The sequence below is a fragment of the Macaca fascicularis genome, chromosome 9 (assembly GCF_037993035.2).
Source record: "Macaca fascicularis isolate 582-1 chromosome 9, T2T-MFA8v1.1".
Taxonomy (NCBI): Eukaryota; Metazoa; Chordata; class Mammalia; order Primates; family Cercopithecidae; genus Macaca; species Macaca fascicularis.
This window is the reverse complement of record NC_088383.1, coordinates 96,136,890-96,160,791: the sequence shown is the minus strand read 5'-3', so window position 1 is coordinate 96,160,791 and position 23,902 is coordinate 96,136,890. Positions and strand designations below refer to the sequence as shown.

Sequence of the window (23,902 nt, the reverse complement as noted above, 5' to 3'; positions counted from 1 at the left end):
ATCATTAGCATTGAATATTTTAAAGTGCCGATTTAATATGAAATACTGCGTTGGTTCAATTTACATTCCTTTGAATAATAGGTTACATTGAGCCAATGTCCACAATGTCCATTTGTTACACTATTTTTCATGTACCCAGTACTATATTTTAACTTCTTTTTAGTTATGCAAATGATAGATGAATAAATCTCAAAAGATTTTAACACTACAGACAAAGCCCTCTTTGTCTTCTCTCTCTTTCCCTTTCCATCCCTACAGGTGCCCACTTTTATCAGTTGAGTGTATCTTTGTAGACCTTTTGCTATACTTAAAATGTGTGTGTGCAGATAGTTAAATACATAGATGCACAGTTTTATTGGGCATTAAAAACTTATATTCTATATATTTTGGGGATAAATTTATGGTTTTTAACTTTCCTTATTTTTTCTCCTTGAGATCTGGTCTTACTGTGTAGCCCAGGCTAGACTAGAACTCCTGGGCTCAAGTGATCCTTCTGCCTCAGCCTCCCGAGTAGCTGGGACTGTAGGGTTGTGCCACCGCACCCAACTTCCTTTTTTGTTTTTAACCGGTGCAGAGGATATCATATTATATGTAACATGGTTCATTTAACTATGTGTTCATTAGCCATTTCTGTTTTTCTTATGTAATTTACATATGTGTGTATATAAACTTTATATATTTTTATGTTTTTTTTTTCTATTTAAGGTTTAGTGTTTTCCTTATAGATTTATATATGTTCTCTTTTATAATAATTTATTATTTCCTGAACATAATTAAGAAAAATGTGTGTGTTCACTTACAAATAACAACCTTTAAAAGGTTCTGAAGAGATAAAGCAAAACACCGTATGTAAACAATTGACAATTCAAATAATGTTAGAGAAAAGTTTGAAGCTTCCTGTTTCTTATTTTCAAATTCCTATGTTAAAGCTGATCTGATTATTAAACATTTGTTCACTGACCTTTCAGAGTTTCAAGCTGTACTTCTCAACTTACCAATATTAATGAGTGCTTTTGATTGACAGTGCTGATAATCAGAACAAAGGAAGGACTGTTATATTAAAGTTTAAAAAGAAAAATTCATCTTAATGGTATTTTGAATTAAGGGGAAAAAAATCCCTTAATCCTGACCTTTGCCAGTTCTATCACAATTAAAACAAAAAAAGTAAACCTAAAATAAAAGAATTTATTGGGGGGAAAAGCTCTCTCTATTTTTTTTTCACCATCTTTGTCAAAGATTTCAGTGAGATTGCAATACTCTTGTAATAGTGTTTCTGTTTTTAGAGAAGTTATGTGGAAACATTGGTCCACTCAAAATAGAAGAGTATTTAAAAATATTCTATTTATACTCTATATTAGCTCAGCATTTTTTTCATGAAGATCAATATCTCATCCTTTGGATTTATGTGGTACCTGTCTCATTTATTTTTGAGCATGTTGTGTATGCCCCACCAGACTCGGTGCTGTCAGAATTCATGTCTTACTGTTACTGTTCCTGGCATCTAACTCAGCACTTGGTACCTAGTAACTGCACTTGGTGGATTGCTGACATGAACTGAAGTAATCACACATTCAAAGAAATCAGCTATCAGTCTATTCTACAGTCATAGCAAGTCTGGGAAATCCAAACCTGATCCATGTAGCAATAAAAAAAGATGGACTGCTTTGCCTAGGGCTAAAGACCTAAAAACTACCTTCCAAATCATGAATTTTGGGGAAGATTGCATAGGGAACTCATAAACCAAATTCTTTTAGCAATTTTAGAGCTTTAAGAAAAATAATTTGACTTGATGCAAGGTTTAACAACAGTAAGTCCTCACTTAATGTCATCGATAGGTTCTTGGAAACTTAAGATTCTTAAGAGAAACGACATGTTAAGAAACCAATTTTCTCATGGGCTAATTGATATAAATAAGAAATAAGTTCCTATGGCATATTTCTGACCACAAAACATCACCAAACTTCTAAATAAGGACCAAAACACTTCTAATATTAAACATTGAGGTGGATATGAGCTATACTTACACTTAAGAAAAATTGATACAAACAAGATGATTATTCATCCAATTATTCTAGTTCAGGGTTTTGGGTGAGAGAGCCTATCCCAGCAGCTCAGGGCCCAAGGTGGGAACACATTCTGGACAGGATGCCATCCCATCACAGGACACACACACACACACACACACACACTCTCTCTCTCTCTCTCTCTCTCTCTCGGACTGGGACCATGGAGACATGCCAAGGAACCTAACGGACGTATCTCTGGGAACTGGATAAGAAACCAGAGTACCTGAGAAAACCCATGCAGACATGGGAAGAACTTGCAGACTCCACATGGACAGTGACCCTGACCAGGAACCATTTTTTTTTTCTCATCAGTGTTATAACAAAAAAAGTTGAATGAAACAGTGTTATTCAAGGACCTTCTGTGTACATATGAATGTAAATAATTCAGTCCCAAGCCAGAATTTGGTCTCAGAATCTGGGTTGCAATCCTGGCTTGACCACTTGCATGCTGGTTACTGACCATTCTCTATGAACTTTATCTGTAAGCGTCTTTATCTGTAAGATGAGATTAGTGCCTACCTTATCCTGCTATTGCTTGGATTAAAGCTATCTGGCATATCCCAAATTCTTAGTAGGTGGAGATGGTGGTATTGGTATAGGTAGTATACCTTCCAAGCATGCATTCAAGCAGTGGGCAGGTAGGGAAGGTGGGCCGCAGCAGAGAGGAGGAAGACGTTCAAACCATTGGGTAGGATGAGTGGATCCAATCCCTTTGTAAGGCAGGTGGTGGAGTGGGCAGTTAAAGAGCTAGGCCCTAGTTTGAATGACATTGTGGGGATTCAAGAAGACTTTTGTCACATGTATAGTACAGTGACTATCTCTTACTTCTGGTTCAGTACTAACCATGCTAACAGGCCTGTAGAGCAGCAGCTTGTGGGTGATTGTGTACCAAACACTTGTATCATGTTTATTGAACAGTGTGCTCTAAGTCACTTTGAAATGAATAGGATGCACAAAGGTAAGGGAATAGTAAAGTATGGCACGTCCCCAAACAAATAGAATAGCTTTTTACTATTAAGAAAAGTAAAAGTTGAGCAGAGAGTAAGGTACTAACAGGTAGTCTACACATGTATGTTCCATTTAAAATATGAAACCCATGAGCACACATGGGTGATAGCAAGATTTTCACTGATAACAAGCTTCAGATCAATCAGATGGTGGGGCTGAGGTATAAATGGTGCCTGCCTTAGCTAAGTGAGATGACGACTTTCTGAATAGTGAAGTAGTTGTTGAATTTTCAGAAAACCTTTTCTGTTGTTTCTAGGATTGTCCTGTATAAAAGACCACATCCAAATGGTTTTCCTAGAAGGTCATGTGTTAGAGACCATCCTGTTTGTGAAAACTCCCTGCGCGATATGTTTTCAGTCATCTTATCTAGTACTTTTTAACTTGAAATAAGAAAAAGGTGTTTATTTCTACATTTTCAGTGCCTCCCTTTCCAATATCCTTTTCCCTGAAGCACACTTTAGTATTATCCTCATAGATTTTTAGTGAAAATGGAAGAAACCACACTGCATTTGCATGTATTATATAAACTATTGTTAAAAAAGAGGATTGTGTGCTGGACGCAGTGGCTCATGCCTGTAATCCCAGTGCTTCAGGAGGCCGAGGTGGGAGCGTTGCTTGAGGCCAGGAGTTTGAGACCAGCTTGGGTAACATAGCAAGACCCCGTCGGTACAGGAAAAAAAAAAATAGCCAGGTGTGGTGGCACATACATGTAGTCTTAGCTACTTGGGAGGCTGAGGTGGGAGGATCGCTTGGAGCCCAGGAATTCAAGCCTACAGTGAGCTATAATCATGCTAACTGCACTCCAGCCTGGGTGGCACAGTGAGACTCTGTCTCTAAAAAAAAGATTCTGTTTTCCTTTAGGAGGAAAGCCCTTTTATATGTTTTCCTTTGATTAGAATTATGTGACCTGCCCTTTTCCCTTTCTGTCCTATCAGAAATTTAGAAATACTTTTAATGTTCAGTCGCACTGACAGCATTATCAAGTTAATTTTTAATTATGTAATGAAATGAACTTCTAATGATGGTGTTAGAACATTTTAGAAAAATATGTGTCTTTAAGATTTTAGGATAGGAAAACACATACAGTTTAATTGACTGTAAGAAGGCCAGGATTTTGGAGGAAACACTAGGGCCAAAAAAATTCTGATGACGCTAATCTAAAATAATCAAACTATATGTTAACAGGGTGGCTGATCATTAGTTTGCGGAAACTTCTTATTTAAGGCAATGTGCAGGTTTTTGGGGGATGGGATGATGATTGAGAAACACAGTTGCTATTTAGGAGTATTTAGCATACAGAGGGACTGTGCTGCTTTTTCACTTTAAAGGAAATAGTGAAGATTGGACAAGGAAATTGCAAAGAATATTGGAGGAAAGAAAACTCCTTTTTTTGTGGTGTGGGATTGAAATGTAAGCAGTGTTAGCCATTCCCTCCTCTGGGTCCTCCAGTACATGGTTTTCCTTTTCCAAAAGCACCAGTTGCATGGTACGGTATGGTAATTATTTGTTTAGAGTCTGTCCCTCCATTCAACCGTTGTTGGCCCGGCCTTGTTCTTCTTTATTTCTGCTGTGTCAAGCACAATGCTACAATAAATTTTTGCATATATGATTCATATTTCTGAAATAGTCGATTAGATGGCATTTTTTAGACCTGTAAGTATTTAATAATATTGGCAAATATTTTTAATAGTCAAAGGGAATAGGGAGGCGTTTTTCACCCCCGAAGTGTAAGATGTGCTCATTCAAAAAAAGTTCAGAAAATCGAACCTCCTGTAATTCCACGTTTCTATGACTATTAAGTTCCAAAGAGCAGTGTAATAGTAAGTAATCCTCCTTGGGCAGCCCCTCACACCTTTTTCCTCTGCATTTTGTATTATGACTGAGTGTGAACATCCATCCATGTTTATTGAAGGCCTAAGTTTACCTAGCATTGTATTGTGGTAAGGATACAGTGGTCTCCAAAATATGAACTCTGCCCTTTCAGGGATGGCAATTATAGTCTGGAAGTATTAGAGGCAGAGTTGAGTCTTAGAATTTACATAGTGAACTTTCTTGCTGCCTTCTTTTTTCTTGAGGACAGGCGGCACATAGAAAACCATAAACAAAAATGTTTACAAGTAATTGATTCGAACCTTGGTGGTAAGGATGTTCTGCTATCAACAAAATTAGAAATGGATCTTTGGCTTTACCTTTTCCTGCTGTATCCACACCTACCCAAAACACATACACATATCCTGTCTAATGCCATTGATGTTTCTTTGTTTTCCGCATGTTCCAGCTGTAGGAACCAATGTGTTGCTGTGGAAATATAGTCACTTTTGGATAGCTATGGCAATTTGTAAATTACCCATCTTTGACAATGTTTCCAAGGGACATTCTGACTAAACTGGATGATGGAATGAGATTTCTAGTAGTATGTCGCTTTCACCAGTGGCATATCACAACCTCCCAATCAGTGATTTAGGCTTCTTCTTCTCCTTTTTTTTTTGAAACAGAGTCTTGCTCTGTTGCAATCATGGATCATTGTAGCCTCAGCCTCCTGGGCTCAAGCAATTCTCTCACCTCAGCCTGGCTAGTTTTTATTTTTTTGTAGAGACAGAGGTCTCCCCGTGTTGCCCAGGCTGGTCGAGGGCTCCTGGGCTCAAGCGATCCTTTCACGTTGGCTTCCCAAAGTGCTGGGATTACAGGTGTGAGCTACCACCCAGCCTAGGCTTCTTTAAAGCACAGTATGTGCAATGGGGATTTAGATATTGATAATATTGGGATATTGCTTGATGACATTCTGATTGGTGCCAAGGAAATGCTTTGCGAAATGGCCATGTTTCTGACTGCCTCACTGGTAAGTCTTTTGGTTTTAAGCAATAATCTCTGCTGTGTATTGGTAGTGTACCTGGAGTCAATCATTCAACCTCTGAGAGACTCAGAATCCTCATCTGTAAAATCAGGATCATTTGACAAACCCCCAAGTGGTTTTGAAGATTGAGTAAAATCTGTGTTGTACCTGTTACAGGACTGAGGACAAAGTAGTCCCCTAATACACAACTGCTCTTATCTCATAAGATGAAAGGATTTTTTTTTTTCTCTAGCATTTTGAAACACAGATGTATCATACTTTTTGGGCTCTAATAGTTCATACTTATTGATATCATAATGAATCCACAATGTATTTCAAATCCTGTAGGTTGCATACTTTTTGGTTTATAGACTGATATTGTGTACTTGGTACTCTTAAATGTTACTTAGGAATGAATCTTGAAGGAAAATAGCAACTATTTATTTATTTAGTATTTTTATTATTTTATTTATTTAGGACTTAGAGCCATGTCCTACAACTAAACTCTTTCATAAATTTTCTCATTTAATCCTTACAATGAGGATATTGAAGAGACAGGTCAAGTAATTTATTTGTTGAAGACCACAGAGTTGTCATTGGAGGACCTGCCAATCAAATCCAGGCATGTCTGACTTCTAAGCCCAGGTTCTTAGCCCTCTTCTTTCCCTGTAGCATGTGTTAAATAACTGAGAAGATGGCTTTTCAGGGTGACAGACACAAGTGTTTTTTGGATGACTTTCAGTCTGGGTTGCTACCGTGTGCTTAAACACATCATTTTCTAGTTAAAGGCCTCTTCTTCTTTCTGTTATGTGTCAAGATAGCACAAGTAACCCATAAACACCACACTTCATTTATGTTCCTACTGGACCCTTATCATAGTCTGTTTTCACTCTAGTTCTTAGCAGACACGTCTAGGGAGAGGCAGCGTATGAAGTGGCTAGGAGCCTAAGATTCTGAAACTGGATAGCCAGGAGCTGAATCTCAGCTCTGCCAATTATAGGCGGTGCAACTGAGAGCAAGTTATATTTTCTCTCTGTGCCTCAGTTTCTCATCTGTAATTAGGGAAAGTAAGTAATACTTTAAAGGGTTATTTTGAGGATTAAAAGAGCAAATATAGATGCTTAAAAGTATGTGCGCAAACATGTACACACACACACACATTGCCTGCAGCACTGTCTGGCACATGGGGAATATTCCACAACTGTTTGTGATTAACAATAAGGTGATGATGTCCTTTGAGCAATGCTGTGGGCTGTGCCATTTTCATTTTGACTTTCCGCACAGAGGCCTACCCCAGTGCTCCATGTGTGATGGGTACACCATCAATGTCTACTTAGGGAGTGGATGGCTGTGGATGGGCTGAATGGTTGAACACATGGCCAGTTCTTTTTCTTTTTTTGAGACGAAATCTCACTCTGTCACCAGGCTGGAGTACAGGGGCACCATCTCTGCTCACTGCAACCTCCGCCTCCCAGGTTCAAGTGATTCTCCTGCCTCAGCCTCCCGAGTAGCTGGGACTACAGGCACGCACCACCATGCCTGGCTAATTTTTGTATTTTTAGTAGAGACGGGGTTTCACCATGTTGGCCAGGATGGTCTCGATCTCTTGACCTCGTGATCCACCTACCCCGGCCTCCCAGAGTGCTGTGATTACAGGCGTGAGCCACTGCACCCAGCCAGCCAGTTCTTTTTCGTCTTGAAGTTGTATTACTCTCATTGACCTAAACACCCTCTCTTGCCTTTAAGAGAATCAGGGATTGAACAGCAGGAAGAAGTTGACCCAAGTAAAGTTAAAATTATTTGCCAGTAATAATAGCTAACATTTATGAAGTGCTTGCTACATGAGAGACCCAGGGTAAATAAGATTAACTTAACTGAATCCTTTCTCAAACCTCGCAAAGCAGGTATTATCCTATTTTGTAAGTGTAAGTTTAATTTGCACTGGTCTTATCCCTGTAGAGAAGAGGTTGTGCATTGAAACAGGGAGATTGTGTGTTTATATGGTTTAGCTCTGTGTCCACACCCAAATCTCGAGTTGTAATCCCCATGTGTCAGGGGAGGGACTTGGTGGGAGATGATTGGATCATGGGGCGGATTTCCCCCATGCTGTTCTCATGATGGTGAGTGAGTTCTCCGACATCTGATGGTTTAAAAGTGTGGCACTTCTCCCACCGACCACCCCCTCCTACTACTGTTAGAATAAGGTGCTTGCTTCCCCTTCGCCTTCTGCTGTAATTGTAAGTTTCCTGAGGCCTTCCAGTCATGCTTCCTGTTGCCTTCCAGTCATGCTTCCTGTTAAGCTTGTGGAACTGTGAGTCAGATAAACCTCTTTTCTTCATAAATTACCCAGTCTCAGGTAGTTTCCATAGCACTTTGAGAACGGACTAATACACATGTGAATCCCACAGCACTAGCAGAGCTGGGGTTTCCCTCAGGTCTCCCTGAGTGACTTTTGGCCTGTAGCAAAGCACTCAGTAAATGGTTGTAGTATCGATTATTATCAAAACTCCTGAGGTAAAAATCACATATTCTACAGGAATACCAATTTGGGAGTTCTACGTTTTAATAATTAACATGGCAACCTTTGTCATGGGAATACAAACTATAGACTCCTTAGTTAAAAGTTCTTGCTTTGGAGAAAGTCACTGTCTTAAAGCTGAAATTCTTATAGGTTAAAGTTGTTTTCACTGCTCTGTCTTTGGTGGAAATGGAAAAATGCTATCTATTGCTTATAGCAGAGTAGCGCTTAAAATGATGGTAAGTGGTAGAATCTCCCTTGTTTTCCCTAGACAAAACTTTCTCTGGGAATTTCATACCTCACATTAGGTTTCAGTGATCTTTACTTTTCTACTTTTGATTCTTTTCTGTTTTTCAGTTTTCCGGAGAACTGTAGAGCCCAGCATTGATAACTTTGACCTTGCCTGATTTTTATTTTGAAGTGAGATTAAGATCTTCACAGTCAAGGTCTAACCAAGAGACCGAGCATCTTGGTCTCTACCAGTGAAGAAGGGTAACCTGCTTGAGTGATGCCTGTACTGAAATACTGATCCTCTCTACCTTGCTCTTCATGAGGCTGTCTGGGTGGCATTTGGAAGGAGCACGTCATCAGCATTCCTGTTCATGCCTCCTTTACACCCCACCTTCACAATCTGGAGCCAGAAATGGACATATTGGATCTGTAGCACACAGGGCCCAGATGGGGTGCAACAGGATTTTTCCTATTCACTAATCTTCACTCATTCAATTTGTGTAGGAGCCAACATGTAAACCCAATAAAGGATGCTATTTGTTACCCAGTATAAGAACTTCTTGAGGACAGAATTGATTTAATTATTCAAATATTCCAGATTCTTTCCTCTGAGAGCTCTTCTTAATCTTTGATTTAATGCTTTTTTTTCTAATCCCTAGTAAGAAAATTCTTTCCTATTTCTGCCACTTCTTTTAAATGTTATTTTGCTTGAGCCATGTGTACATTACTTGATTCTTAGAAATTGCTGGTCACCCTGTCTTGGTAAAATATTTTGGTCTTTATTATGGGCATTATAGTTGATGTTAGTTTATAGGTCTCTTTTTGCACCCTCTTCTGAAGGATTCTGATGAGTTACTCTCATCTTATTTTTACCCTTTCAGTGTTGTCATAGGGTCACCATTGACATTCTGGGCCTTTTGCCTGGAAGTACCTATTATGCTGTTAATTTTTCAACTAATTATGTTTCATGTTGTTTGTAATGAAAAGCCTATGAACTCTGTGGCTACACCACTCCCCAGCTGCGTGACATTGGGATGCTGTGTAGTCTTTCTTCATGTTTGCTCATCTGTAAATGGGCTGATAATAATAAATATCACCTACTTTACAGACCTGGTAGTAGCACTAAATAAGATCATACATGTTAAGTGCCCATCCATGCTTAGCATATCAAAAGCACTCAGTGAAGTTCATTTATTATAAAGGTGAGCACAGGGCTGGGGCACTAATCCAGCTTTGAATGGTGATCGTGAAAAAATTTTCAGAGTCAGTCAAGAGAAGAAATGAGGAAAAGGGTGTTTCATGAAGGGGGAATGGCTACAAGTTTTTCACTAGTGATGCAGCATAAAGTGTTAGGGGATGAAATGGTAAGGGGGACTGGGAGCAGTTCATGGAGGTCTTGTTTTATCAAGCCCGGGGGCTCAGACTGCATTCCTGGGAAATGGGTCACACAGAAGAATTTGTACCTCATTAGGGTGCTGGACACATGCAGACTTGAGGAAACAGAATTCAACAAGGTCTACAGGAGACATTGTGACCTGTGAGAAGACTGTTCTAAGAGCCCCAAGAAGATTAGGAATGCCTGGACAGTGAGGAGTACAAAAGGACAATTAAGCATTTTGTTTACATCAGATGCTCACTTTGAAGATCCAGGGGACCTGAAGTAGAACCAAAGAAAGGTACAACTTGTCATGCATTGATTCCTTGTGAGAAAATGAATTAGATGAGCTGAAATATGGATTTCTAATGTGAAGGAATTCTGCCCAAGAAGTAGCAAGAGGGTGTCCCACATTTCAGTCTGCAAACTGTGTGTTTGGAATGCCTTGTGTGTGCACACGTGCACGCAGTGTGCCATAGGCACAAATCTACTGGCTTGTGCAGGGAAGACTTTTTCTCCATTTTCCTGTGATTGCAAAATCATGTTTTCTCACAGTATTTGGTAAAATACTATTCTTATTTGCCAGTTTTGATTAGCTTTGTATCTGGGGTTGCAAGTTTTATTTTTGATTATTTATTTTCTAATTATTTTCTCAACAGTGGTTATAAGTAGACATGGAAATACACCAGAAAATGATTTATATGAAAAGAAGTCTTTTCTCCATCCCTAAGAACAGGCACATAAACAAGAGAAATGAAGAGCAACTAACTTTCATTAATTTGAATAGGCTCTACTGCTTTGTTATGCCAATAGGAGGAAGGGTTATGGAAATAAATGTAAATGCATGTTAGAGTGATAGCCAGCTGGCTATCTGAAGTGAGTGTCAGCTTTTTGGAAGAAACAGGGACATTTCCGTGTCATTTGTTTGGAATTGCCTCCCCAATAGAGAATATTTTTCTTGCTACAGTGCTGTGCTTAAAGTAAGCACATACATTTGTAAGAAACAGATTGTTAGAAAGTGAGTTTCTTTGAAATGTTTAAGTAAAGAGCATTTATTATACATTGAAAATATTTGAGTCTTAACCCTTCCCAGTAGAGCAGACCTGTCTTCCTCAATCACCATTTACTATTAAAGGCATAAAGAGAAAAAGAGAGAAGTAATAGGTGTTGGTCTTGCCTCCTAAGATAAACAAGTAGAAAACAGGACTACTGTCTATGAGGCAGTGGTTTTCAGGCAGTGAACAGCAGGCATCCAGAACTGTGATCCTTGAGAGAAGAGAATCACAAGAGGGGGACTCACATTGGCCCTGGTTTCCTGCTTAAATACTTTCCCCGCTGTGATATAGGGATGTGAACCCTAGCAGAGCATGGTAGTCTCATAGCATTGAGAGGGCAGAGATTGGAGTTTAAGGTGGCTGAAGAGGCTGGAATTTGTATGGCAGGGTACTGGAAAGGAGGGAGCTACTCGAGGGGTGAGGCCCTGCAAAGAGCAGCTGCTACTAGGCTAAGAAGAGAATGGCAGTACCAAAGGTCATGTATTACTGAGAGTGATTGGGTTTCTGGCCTAGCAAGGTGAAGAGACCTTGCTGAATGCCTTAGCCATTCTATTGAGACATCACATAGCCATTCTGTTGAGACATCACATCCTAGGAATAAAGACCATCCATACCTTACAGTAAGGACCGTAAGCTTGGACTAAGGACATAAGTGAAATAGACTCATCTTAACCAAGTGTAAAACCAAGACTGGCAGGATCAAGAGGACCCACCAGTAATTTAGCTGCCACCAGAGCCAAACTGAACACCCTCCAATTGTTTACCTTATAATGGAAAGAAGCATACAAAGTAGCAGGGGATTGTGACCCATATTCAAAATAATAATCAATAGATATGAACAATGACTATAAAAGTGGGTAATACCAGATCTTGGTCTCTAATAGCATTCTCCATGGAAAGGAACCAGTGGTTTTTGGAGAATTGACAGGATCCAGGTCAGAGACAGGGTAGATACAAGATGAGCCCATAGTATTTTTTTTAAATATCAAAAAGTAAGGAAATAAAAGTAAGAAAATATTTTTAAAAGAGGGAGTATGTCACAGGGATACAGGAGCCAGCTTGAAGGGCTTCCCACTGGCTAAGTCTGAGACAGTTGGAGCACCAAAATAAGTACAAAGATAAATTATAAGTCATTGAAAAAAATAGGACTTCATGTATCTCCGGTGATCATAAATAGATATATTGGTAAACAATGTGGAATGCTGAGTAATGGATGGCAATATGGAGGGATTGCTGGAGTTGGAAAAGTCAGCATGTTGCAGTCATCACAGTATAAAGTTTTTATCAGGCAGACATCACTAATGGATGCTAAATCTAGAGGGAAATTTTGATGAGGGACAAGATATTTGCATGGTCTTAAAGTGTCTTCCCACAGATTACTTGTTAGCTGCAAGGGAAAAAGTAGTAATTTTTCACTGGAAAAGTTGGACAACACCTTGGCTGGGTGATCAAAATTAACATAACCAAACTGGGGCAGATGTACTTTTTGTGCCTTTAGATGTGATATCCAGATAAGAAAATATCACTTTTGAAGTTTTCTGAGAATGCATAACCTGAACTGAATCATCAGGAATCACCTGAGGAAATGTCATGAAAGTCAAAATAGAAATGTTCTATTAATATAAAAAGGGGGAGAGGCTGTATTCTTCTAAAGTGTCAGTGTCATAAAAGACAAAGGAAAGCTGGTGTTGTTCAGGTGAAAGGAAGCTAAAGAGTAACGGCAGCTAAATGCAGTATCTAACACCGGACTGGATCTGAATTGGAGGAAAGAGAAATACTATAAAGGGTGTTATTGAGTTAATTGAATATGGCAGTAGATTAAAGTATTATATAAATATTAAATTTACTAAGGCTGATAACTATATTATGGTTGTGTAAGAGAATATTCTTTTTCTTAGGAAATAAATTCTGAAGTATTTAGAGGTAAAGTGCTGTGTTGTATTGAACTTATCTCCTTATAGCTCAGAAAAAAATGTCGAATGAATGAATGGACAGAGTGAGTGAATGGTTAAATAAATGAGTTAAATGTTGATAATAAGTGAATCTGGGTAAAGAGTACCTGGATACTTTTGTACTAGTATTATTCTACAACTCTTCTGTAAGCTTGAAATTATTTCCGAATACAGAAATTTAAAGACCAGTTATGTTAGTGCATGCCTCCCAGCACTTTGGGAGGCTGAGGTGGGAAGATCACTTGAGTCCAAGATTTCGAGACCAGCCTGGGCAACATAGCAAGACCCCATCTCTACTAAAAAAATCAGCTGGGCATAGTGGCATGCACCTGAAGGCCTAGCTGTTTGGGAGGCTGAGTTGGGAGGATTGCTTGAGCCCATGGGCTGCAGTGAGCCATGACTGTGCCACTGCACTCAGCCTGAGACTCTGTCTCAAAGGAAAAGAAAAAAGAAAAAAAAATTAAAACAAAAAATCCCAGCAAGTATAACTATGATTTAAAGAGAAAAGTAGAGTACGCAGAAAAGATAATGTGTTTCTTGACTACCTTTGTGTGGATTTTTTACCCTTTGGGTTGTCTGTGGTAAATACATTAATCCTATCGCAGTGTCGGTCACTTAGCATGCAAAGCCATTCTATCTGTTGTCTAACAAAGCATATCTATGCAGGAGGAAATAATAAATATTGCTATTCAAGTTGAAACTATTATGTTGTATGGTGTCATGGAAGAGTTTGGAGCAAGGGTTGGTAGAGCTGGGCACTGATTTCTTCTTTGATACTTGCTGGCTGAGTGATTGGTGGAAATTTCCCTAACCTTTGGGAACTTCGGCTGCTTCATTTTAAAATGGTGCTTGTCTGTTCTCAAGATCTTATGGCTCCAATGAGAAAATGCATGTGAAAGCTCTTTATAAATAATAATGATTTCTTCTGCAAACATTATGTTACTATTAACAAGACATTAATAGTTTTTTTTTGAGATGGGGTCTTGCTGTGTTGCCCAGGTTAGAGTGCAGTCATGGCTCACTGCAGCCTCCACCTCCCATTCTCAAGTGATCCTTTTACCTAAACCTCCTGAGTAACTGGGACCACAGGTAAACACCACCACATCTGGCTATTTTTAAAATTATTTGTACAGAAAAGGTCTTGCCGTATTGCCCAGGCTGGTCTCAAACTCCTAGGCTCAAGTGATCCTCCCACCTCAGCCTCCCAAAGTGCTGAGATTACAGATGTGACCCACTGTGTCTTGCCCCTATTAATAGTTTTAATTAAAATGGCTTAGACGGAGGTAGAGATTTTCCTTCTTCCAGGTGGCCCTTATTTCTCTCACAAATCAAGTTTTTAATTGATTTGATTATATGAGAGAGTTTCTTTTCCAAGTGGGCCCTTCTGTTCCTTCTGGTTGCTTCCTTCCTCATTTTCTGCCCTTGTTATTCCAGGTAAAGCTTCAGTGACTGAAGGAGTGTGGACTTTTTGAATTTTAAGAACAATAAAGTTGGAACACAGCAGAGGGTGTGTAATAAAAGACAATATAGGTAAGTCAGAATCAGCATTTCACCCATTCTCAAAGAACTCATGTTCCTTGTAATCACTCTTGCTTTGTTCTGACATTTGTGTGAGGCTCTGGCATAAAGGGATCTTCCAGGCCTTTGTGGTGCCCAGGGGCAAAATTAGCCAACAAAAGGCCTGTGTGGTTTGGGGAAAGTAGGAAACACACGTGAAGAGGCCAGCTCCCTCATTGGAGAAGGCAAGCAGTCTGGGCCAGGGTGGTAGAAATGCGTAAAGCAAAGGCCACAGGAAACAGTGTCAGCCCGAGTCTCTGGAAATAACAGAAAAGGATGCTGCTGGATTTGAAGTCACATAAACCAAGTTTACACAGTGTCAGCCTGAGTCTCTGGAAATGACAGAAAAGGATGCTGCTGGATTTGAAATCACGTAAACCAGGTTTATGTGAAGTCACATGAACTAGGATATGTCATTTGGGGGCATGCCTTTTCCCTTAGTCTGGAATTGCTTTTGATGAAGGCTTTCATCCTGGAAGATCACTGTTACCAGGTCTGCCTTCTTCTCTGGAGTTGAACAGTTGAATCCAGTGCTGCTCAGAGTGCCAATCTGAGATGAGATAAAGAACTTGACCTAGAAAGTAAAAGATGAATGAAACAGTGTCTCTAGCGTCATCGTTGATTCCATGTCTGTTTCTGTGTTCTATTTCTGTGTCTGTCTATATGTTGATTACTATGTCTGTATATATAATCTCCAAATGATATATTGCTTAGCTTTGTTTAATTTTGAGCTTGAAGAGAATGGTATATTGCATGTAGTATTCTGCAGCTTGCATTTTTTTTTTGCCCTGTTATGTTTTAAGATTCAGTTGTTGCATGTAATGGTAATAAACTAATTTTTCTGGTTAAGTTAAATTCTGTGGGGAGAATTGATCACAGTTTATCTGTTGTCTCCCTTCCCTCCAATATTTGGTATTTTGTTGCCAGGCTAGTGGATGTAAAATAGTATATCATTGTCATCTTTATTTCCTGATTAATAGTGTGATTGTACATCTTTGATATCCTTTGGAGAACAGAGTGCATAATTTTAATTTAGACAAAAATTTCAGTCTTTTATTGTATAGTGAATGAAGCTTGTTTCTGCCCTTTGTTTTTTTTTTTTGTTGTTGTTTGTTTGTTTTTTTTTTTGAGAAGGAGTCTTGCTTTGTCACCCAGGCTGGAGTGCAGTGGCACAATCTCAGCTCACTGCAAGCTCCACCTCCCAGGTTCACACCATTCTCCTGCCTCAGCCTCCCGAGTAGCTGGTACTATAGGCACCTGCCACCACACCCGGCTAATTTTGTGTGTTTTTAGTAGAGATGGGGTTTTACTGTGTTAGCCAGGATGGTTTTGATCTCCTGACCTTGTGATCTGCCCGCCTCGGCCTCCCAAAGTGCTGGGATTACAGGCTTGAGCCACCGCGCCTGACCTTTTTTTTGTTTTTTGAAGCATAGTCTAAAAAATTTGAAACTGTTTATATGGTACAAATATTTTCATTGCGGCCAGGTGCGGTGGCTCATGCCTGTAATCCCAGCACTTTGGGAGGCTGAGGCAGGCAGATCACCTAAGGTCAGGAGTTCGAGACCAGCCTGGCCAATGTGGTGAAACCCTGTCTCTACTAAAAATATAAAAATTAGCCAGGCATGGTGGTGCGCCCCTGTAATCCCAGCTACTTGGGAAGCTGAGGCACGAGAATCGCTTTGAACCTGGGAGGCAGAGGTTGCAGTGAGCCAAGATCATGCCGCTGCACTCCAGCCTGGGCGACAAGAGTGAAACATCATCTCAAAAACAAACAAACAAACTAAAAATGTTTTTATTGCTAATCTTTGTTTTTTCTTTTCTTTTGAATTGAACTTCTTATTGGTTTATATTCTTATTCAGTTTTTCTTTCTCTGCTGATTTGGAAATTATAACTTGTATTTCTGTTCTTCTAATGATTACCCTGAAAGTACATTGTGCATACACAGAAGTTTTAAAGTCAGTCATTATTTAAGGTATTCTAATCCCCTTCTAGAATAATACAAAACTCATAGTTAAAAAAAAACTAATGAAGACTCCCTCCTTCTGTACATAGATGTTCTTTTCAGCATATCAGTTTTATTATTTGCTTCACCATACAAATTAGTCAATTTTATTGTATGGAGATGGTATTTTTTTAACTTTATATGCTTACCATTTCTTATTCCTCTTCCTTTCTTTATCCTTACCTTTCCTCTGATGAGATTCAGCTTCTTCAGAATTTTTTCTTTTCTTGAGAATCTTTTGGTGGTAACGTCTCTCATTTTGGTTTCTGAAATGTCTTTATTTCACTCTTACAGTTCTTAGTTGATAGTTATTTTTTTCCCCAGTGTTGTGGACGTACTGTTCCATTGTCCATAACTTTCATTTTTGCTGTCAGGACATCTGTTTATCTTTCATTTGCTATTTTTTTAGTAGATGATTTGACTTACTCTAAGTTTGTTTATTTGTCTTTGATGTTCAGCAGTTTCATTACAACATGTCTATTTACAGCTTTCTTTTAAGAATTCTGTTTATATTTTTCGTGTTTCATGTATCCATCAATTTATTTCATTTATCCACTCTAAATATTTTTCAGCTCCCAATGCTTTGAATGCTGTCTTTTCTCCATTCTCTCTATCATCTCCTGGTTTTGATTTAGTGGAAGTTAGAACTTCTCTTTTTATCCTTTATGTCTTAATTTCTGTTCAGTATTTTCTTTCTCGTTTTTCTCTGCTTCATTCTGTAATTTAAGATTTAGCTTTTAGTTCAATACTTCTCTCTTTAACTGTGTTGGCTCTTCTGTTTAGCCTATCCATTGAATTTTTAATTCAAATGAGTATGTTTTTTAAATTTCTAAAATCTTTATTTCTGCCTTAAATCTGCCTGAGTATTTTTTGATGGTTTCATTTTGCTTGCTCATTTTTTTGGCCTCATCATTAAGCAGTTATTTCATATCCTATATTTGATAATGCCAGTATCTGAAATCCTTGGTGGTCTAAATGTTTTTGGACTTCTTTCCTAGTGTACAGGGTGAGTTTTGATTGTATGCTAATATTTGCTTGATAATTATTTCTTGGAATCTTGAAGTATTACTTCTTGAAATTTTGTTTGTACTAGGAGCCAGGAGGATACTACAGACCCAGGACCACACTTCTCTTCTCTTTGAATACCTGTTCCCTTAGGTTTCAAGCTGGGCTTTCCCCACCATGCTGAAACTTGGCTGTCTAGTTGCCCCACCCCTTGGTTGGTATTCATAGTTACCTCCAGGGCAACTCCAACTTTCTTTTTTGCTCACTTTTGACTGTTCTTTGCTCAGGAACAGTACATGTTCCCACTATATTCTCGTGGGATTTGTTTCTCTACCCGGAGCTAACCAGTGCATTAAAAAGTATTTTTAAATATAATTTATTCAGGCTGTAACTATAGTATAGCAGAAGGGCCTTGCAAATATCTAATCCATCACAATTCCTGAATTAGGAATGCTCAAATGATTTTTAAAAATCAGTTGTCTCTAAGTACTCTTTATCAATTTATTACTTTCCTTTGTTTCACCTAAGGATAAAGAAAATATTGCAAGAGTGATCTTTTTGAAAGCTAGCTAAACATATGACATACTATATCCTTACACTTTTGCCAGGGTTCCTTTTGTAGTTAATCTGTTGAATGTTTACTCCCCTGGAAACTGGAATTACCACTCTTGGATAACTCATTAGAACAGAGTACTTATTCAGCACCAATTTGTTATGCCTCCCAATCTATTTTCTGTCACAATGCCATTTTTCTTTCTATCCAGAGTCCTAGATATAAACGAGTCAGTTGTGGGTCTCTGCCTGTGGATGCGTTTCTTCTTCACATGGAGTGCAGATAATTGATGTTTGCTGTTGTGAATTAGAGGCATCATCTCTGTAAGCTCCATGTTCTTACATTCTGCATCCCCTTAATAGGCATAGAAGGCAGCATGAAATTTTTGGTCTGTAGAATGCTAAGTTGCCTTGGGCTTTGGCACATGAAAAAAATATTTCAAAATGGATGTCAAGTGAGGTTGCTGATTTAACAGTTTTTTTTTTTTAATTATTCCTTCTGCAGCAGAATAATTACCAATAGATAACCACATGTTTCTAGAGGCTACTCAGATCTGACAAGTGTGTGTGTGGATTTTGTGATGGAAGTAATACATTAGGCATGTCTCTAATTTGCAGTGTCTTTGCTTTGTAGGTTACAGGTAGGATTTTTGTAATACTAATGTAAATGACTAGTATTACAGGCACCGAAAGAAAGACAGGCCTTGAAAACATTTCTAGGAAATGCGGAGCTCTGTGATGAGAGATTCTTTGAGGAACTGGCTCTATACTTTCATTTGAAAAATAAAAATATCAGAAAATTGTGTCGTTTTTCCTTCCTTTGATAGCACATTCTAATGAGTAGTAACTTCCATCTACGTCCTTGTATCCTTAGGTTTTTCTTGGCCGTCAGTTCAGGCACTGCTGCTGGTTTTTGCTTTCCAAATGGTTGGAAAGCTGAGCACTTGAGAAGCTTCACCTGGGGAGCTGGGAAAGTGATGGAGTAGTGCTGGAGATGCTTGTCAGGGATGACCGGTGCTTCCTGAGCAAGCTTTGCCCAGCCTTCTGTGCCAGCAAAGCCATCAGGCTCTATGGCACACTGCTCAGGCAGAGGGAAAGACACCATTGCCACTGCTCCAGTTCTATTGTCCTGGGCTAGGGGCTTGATTTGGCAAAACAGTAACTGGCCCTTTGAACTTGTCAGTTCTCTGTAAATGTGTCCCTTTGAAGGTTATGAGTTGCATCATTAGCATGATTTTTAACAGAATTCACCTGAGTGCTGTTTCTTTTCCACCATGAAGTTGGATTCTGGTCATATCAAAACGATGCAGAGACACAGCCCAAGAGTGCTGTCTCTCAGAGGTTTATGTCAATTAGGATGCTAAAAAGTGGGGCTTGACAGTCATTGTCAAGACAAGTGACCAGGCTCTGACGTATAACCCAGAGCAGTGTTCCTGTGTCTCCAGTGCTTTAGTCACAATCCTGTTCCTCTGTAGTGAGCAGGGTTACTCATCTCTCTTTGACTTGGCACTGGGACACTTGGCCATTTGTAACGTTTTGCTCCTTTCTCACAAAAGATAATGAGTTAATATGTTTCTAAATAAGGTTTTGAAAAGTTAGGATTATTTTAATCACCTTCCTGTCCAACCTGTTCTTCCTCCTGCTCACCAGATTCATATGTGAGTGCTTGTTGTATCTTCTGTTTGACGCTTGCAAATATGCCTACAGTATAACTTTTTTAGCGCTTGCTACAGTCTGGGAGTTCAGAGACTGGTGCATGGGACAGAGGGAGCCATACCAGGTTCATCAGAACCCAGGCCAGACTGCCTGGGTTCGAGTTGAAGTTCTGCTGATAGTCTGTAGGACTTTGGTTAATCACTTAGCTTTGCTGAGTTTTGCTTTTCCCCACCTAATAACTACCTTAATCTGTTTATTTGCTACAGCAGTGGTTCTTAAGCCTTTTGGTTTTAGGACCCCTCTATACTTTTAAAAATTATTGAGGACCCTAAAGAACTTTGCTTAGGATATCTAGCATATTGTGGTAGAATAATGGCCTAATGGTCCCCAAAGGTATGCATGACCTAGTTCTCAGTAGCTGTGAGTATATTACCTTACATGGCAAAAGACTACAGATGTAATTAAGCTCAGGATCTGGAGACAGGGAGCACATCCTGAATTGTCCAGGTGGGCACTATGTAATCATAAGAGCCACATAAGACTTTGAGCACTGCTGGGCTAGAGCATAGCCACGTAGCCACTCCTAGCTGCAAGATTCTGGGAACTATGGTTCTTTTTCTGGGTATCAGTTAAAAGAACTGGGGGTTTTGTTATAAGGAAGAAAGGGAGAATGGATATTAAGGGATATTTAACAATCTCAAAGACTTATCATGTCAAGGTTTGATATACATGGTAGGTAGACAATCACCAAAATGTTAGTTTTTCTTCTCCTTGCCCTTTTATGAGTTTGGAAAAATGGACTTTTCATTCAGACTGCGTCATTTGGAAATACCTATGACAAAACACAGTGACATGTAGGCAGAGGCATAATTGCAAAGAACTGCATTTTTAGCATTTGCAGATAAATTATATGAAATATCTTTTGTTTGGTGCTGACAGGCAGCTTTTTGATATCTTGTTTGGGTCTTTTGAACTTAACAATATGCCTCCTTTCCTTTGGTAGGAGGAAAGTTGGAATTGAAATGAGATTTAAGATTCAGCTTTGATTCATAGCTATTCTTCATGGGTTTGAAAATACATGAAGTGTGACGTTTCTTCGGGGTCATTTTGTAAACAGTCTGCTGCTCCCTGGCAGTGTCCTGTTGTTGAAGAATAACCCAGTTCTAGTTTCTGATGTCAAACAGCAGATAGGAATATTTGTGCTAAAGTACCATATATTTTTAAAAAATGTATATAAATACTATGAAACAGTCTGGGCCTACGTTACTTAATTTTGAGCTTAATATAAAGCTGAATGCTGATTTTATTAATTGATGAATATACGTTTAATGCATTTTTAGTGCTACCCTCATCTTTAGATACATTATTGTAATAGCTTTTGAGTGAATGAGGGCTTGGAGATAGTAACATCCTATCTGGTCTGGAGCTGTTATTTCAGTCTCTGGATTAGAAGAAGGCTTCGTGTCATTCACACCTGGGAGTGTCCATTTCCTAGCTGAACTGGTTGGGAAGGGCAGTTTCGGCTTTGGATGGGAGTGGAGAGAAAGCATTGAAGGGAGTTTTGAAGCCTCAAGCACTCCTAGGGGGAAGGGGCACTTGTTTGGGAGCTACAACTGGTCCTTGGGGTGGCCAGAGGGCTGAACCAGTGTCTGGTGACCTTTCCAAACTGGAGCTGAGAGGGGCAGTTCTACCTGCTTGGCTGTTTTTCCCAGAGACCATTGAAAACCATCTTGTGGTTGCCAGTTTCTGTTTTACTTTGTGGTTCACTGCGTTACCAGGAAGCAAGGTTCTTCTTGGTTGAAACCTTAGTGAGGACAGAGGGAGTGTAAGCAATTGGTGTAACTGAAACTTGAATGACTGGGGACCTGCTGGTACTTAACACCTTGCATCCAAGAAGCTCAGTGTTTTTGGAAAATAGCATTGTAATGGTAGCATTTGTTACATACATGAGGCATCCTACAAAAATTACAAGTGAAACTTGTGGAAGGACGTCCCTACTTCATTTTGGTAGGTATATTTCAGACCTCTATGTGGGAGCTCTCAGGGCTACCCTCAAGACTTGTAGTGGGTAAGTGTGGCTGGCTGCAGGGTCCCCCATCTCCTTTCCATAGTCCACATATCACCCCAGGTACTGCAAGGTGGCAGAGGCCAAGGTGTTGGATAGGAGGAAGTCCTGCTGAAAAGCCAGTGGTTTTAGAAATATGAGCTGGAATAATTTTCTGATCGTTTTAAATTTAGGTTGTAAAACAATTAGTGTTTTGATTTGGGAAGTTCTTGCACTTACTAATCACTAAACAATTTCTACATGTGGAAGGCCCAATTAATGCAGAGCCAAGAACAGTGTCTTCTTTTCCCATCAACTCTTGGGCAGCCTGCGAACTTCCTCATAGCTGGGTCAGGAGGCATTGCAGGATAGGACCCAGCCCTCATGGACTGGCAAACCCAAGTCATTGCCTTGTGCACAGAGGGACCCCAGAGGGTTTTGGAACTGGTATGTGAGTTGAAGTCCTTGATCTCATTTCTTATTAATTTCCTAGCTGACTTCCATAGCAGCTGTTGCACATGCTTGCTTCTTTTTGAGCTCCTGGTCTCCCATAGCCCTGCTCTTGGCAGATGTCCATAGAAACAAAGTCGTGGAGACAGAGAGAGAGCCCTTTCTCTCTCTCCTTTCCGCTTCAGAGTATGTCTGCTTTTTTTTCCGTGACAGGTGCTAGCTTGGTTCTGAGTGCTACCACGTATGAATAAGTCTTATTTCCTACTCCCTTACACCATCTCCTTCTGTCCTGCCTCTGCCCTCTCTCAGGTGCCCAAGTATCCTGTTGCATATTCAGCTACTCTGTGGTATGCTTCTTGAACTGGATAGCCTTCCCCATGCCTTCGATTGGTATCTTTCCTATTACGACCCATCTGTCTCACAATCCACTCCCTCAAAGCCCTACTGTGGACATTGTAATCTGAAATCATACTTTGAATGTAAACTTTCACTGAATGTTTATGGATACCTACTGTGTGCGTGGGAGCTGAGGGTACAGATGCCAGGAGATACAGAGATGAGTCAGACTTCTGAGATTATTAGTATAGAATGGAGAGAGATACATGGGACAAATAGCATTATGGATTAATGACAAAAATATGTAAAGGTTAGAAGGGTAGAGGGGCAGTTTACCTTGAAGAATTTTATAAGTGTGGATCCCTCAGACAAGAAGAGGGGGTCATGCTGGAGCCAAAAGCCAGTGATGGATTACTGTGTTCCCACTTTCTGATAAGATTTCTCTGTGACTCATCTAGAACAGAGGGAGACCTCTGTAACTACAGGATCTCTAGTAGTAGCGTTTGGCTCAATGTGGCAGGTGGTTGCAAAGAACCTTTTAAGGCAGAAATAGGCCTATGGGTGTCCTAAGGTAACATCATATGGGTAATTGCCAACTCTGTATATCTTTTGGGCTAGACTCTGACTTAAGGAGAAGATAAGAAGTCTTCAGTGAATTTCTTAAGGCCTGAGCATCTTCTTTGTATTCTGCTTTAAGAACTTGTTGGTTTCTGTATTTCATACTCAGTAGCTCTGGCATGTGGATGCCCTGGTCCCACAGAAGGCCTTGAATACTGAGTCTGAGGATGGTGCTTGCTTACAAGGACCTTCCTCCCTGTCTTAACCAGATTGTGTTTTAACCTTTCATCTCACTTTTTACTTTTCATTCATGGATAGTGTTTGTCACTCTGTGTGTGTGTGTGTGTGTGTGTGTGTGTGTGTGTGTGTGTGTGTGTATGAATGAGTGAATGAATATCTCTCACACTCTAAATTCTTTTAAAGGCAGGAAGTACTGTTCTCTTGTTTGCTATTTTATCCACTCTGCCTCTACTGGGTCTGGCACATAATAAAGAAAGAATGAACAGGACAAACACCCATTCTGAAAGTGAACTTCTCTGGCAATTGTCGTTTGTACATACCAGCTGGAGCATAGACAATTGGCTTTTTAATGTGGTAAGGGAAAAGGTCAAAAGAAAGACATCGTCATTGACCAAAGTGCTTCCAGCAGATGATGTTTATAGTCAATCCCAAAAGGGTCTTCTCAATATATAATGTGCTTTGA

The 23,902-nt window shown here is 39.6% G+C and overlaps 1 protein-coding gene across 37 annotated transcripts in view; it reads left to right on the top strand.

Annotated features, from left to right (window-relative positions):
• The window catches only part of SGMS1 (sphingomyelin synthase 1), a 313,746-nt gene that overhangs the window by 91,635 nt on the left and 198,209 nt on the right, over positions 1 to 23,902 (top strand). For 22 of the 37 annotated variants that reach the window (XR_012417915.1, XR_012417916.1, XR_012417913.1 and 19 more), the window contains one exon: positions 14,473 to 14,568. The exons of 11 other annotated variants lie outside the window; for them this stretch is intronic. The gene's annotated coding sequence lies outside the window, so the exon portion shown is untranslated. Of the gene's footprint in view, positions 1 to 10,127; positions 10,333 to 14,472; positions 14,569 to 23,902 lie in introns of all 37 variants that reach the window. 4 more of the 37 variants (XM_005565862.5, XM_074002136.1, XM_074002134.1 and 1 more) reach the window with 1 other exon arrangement.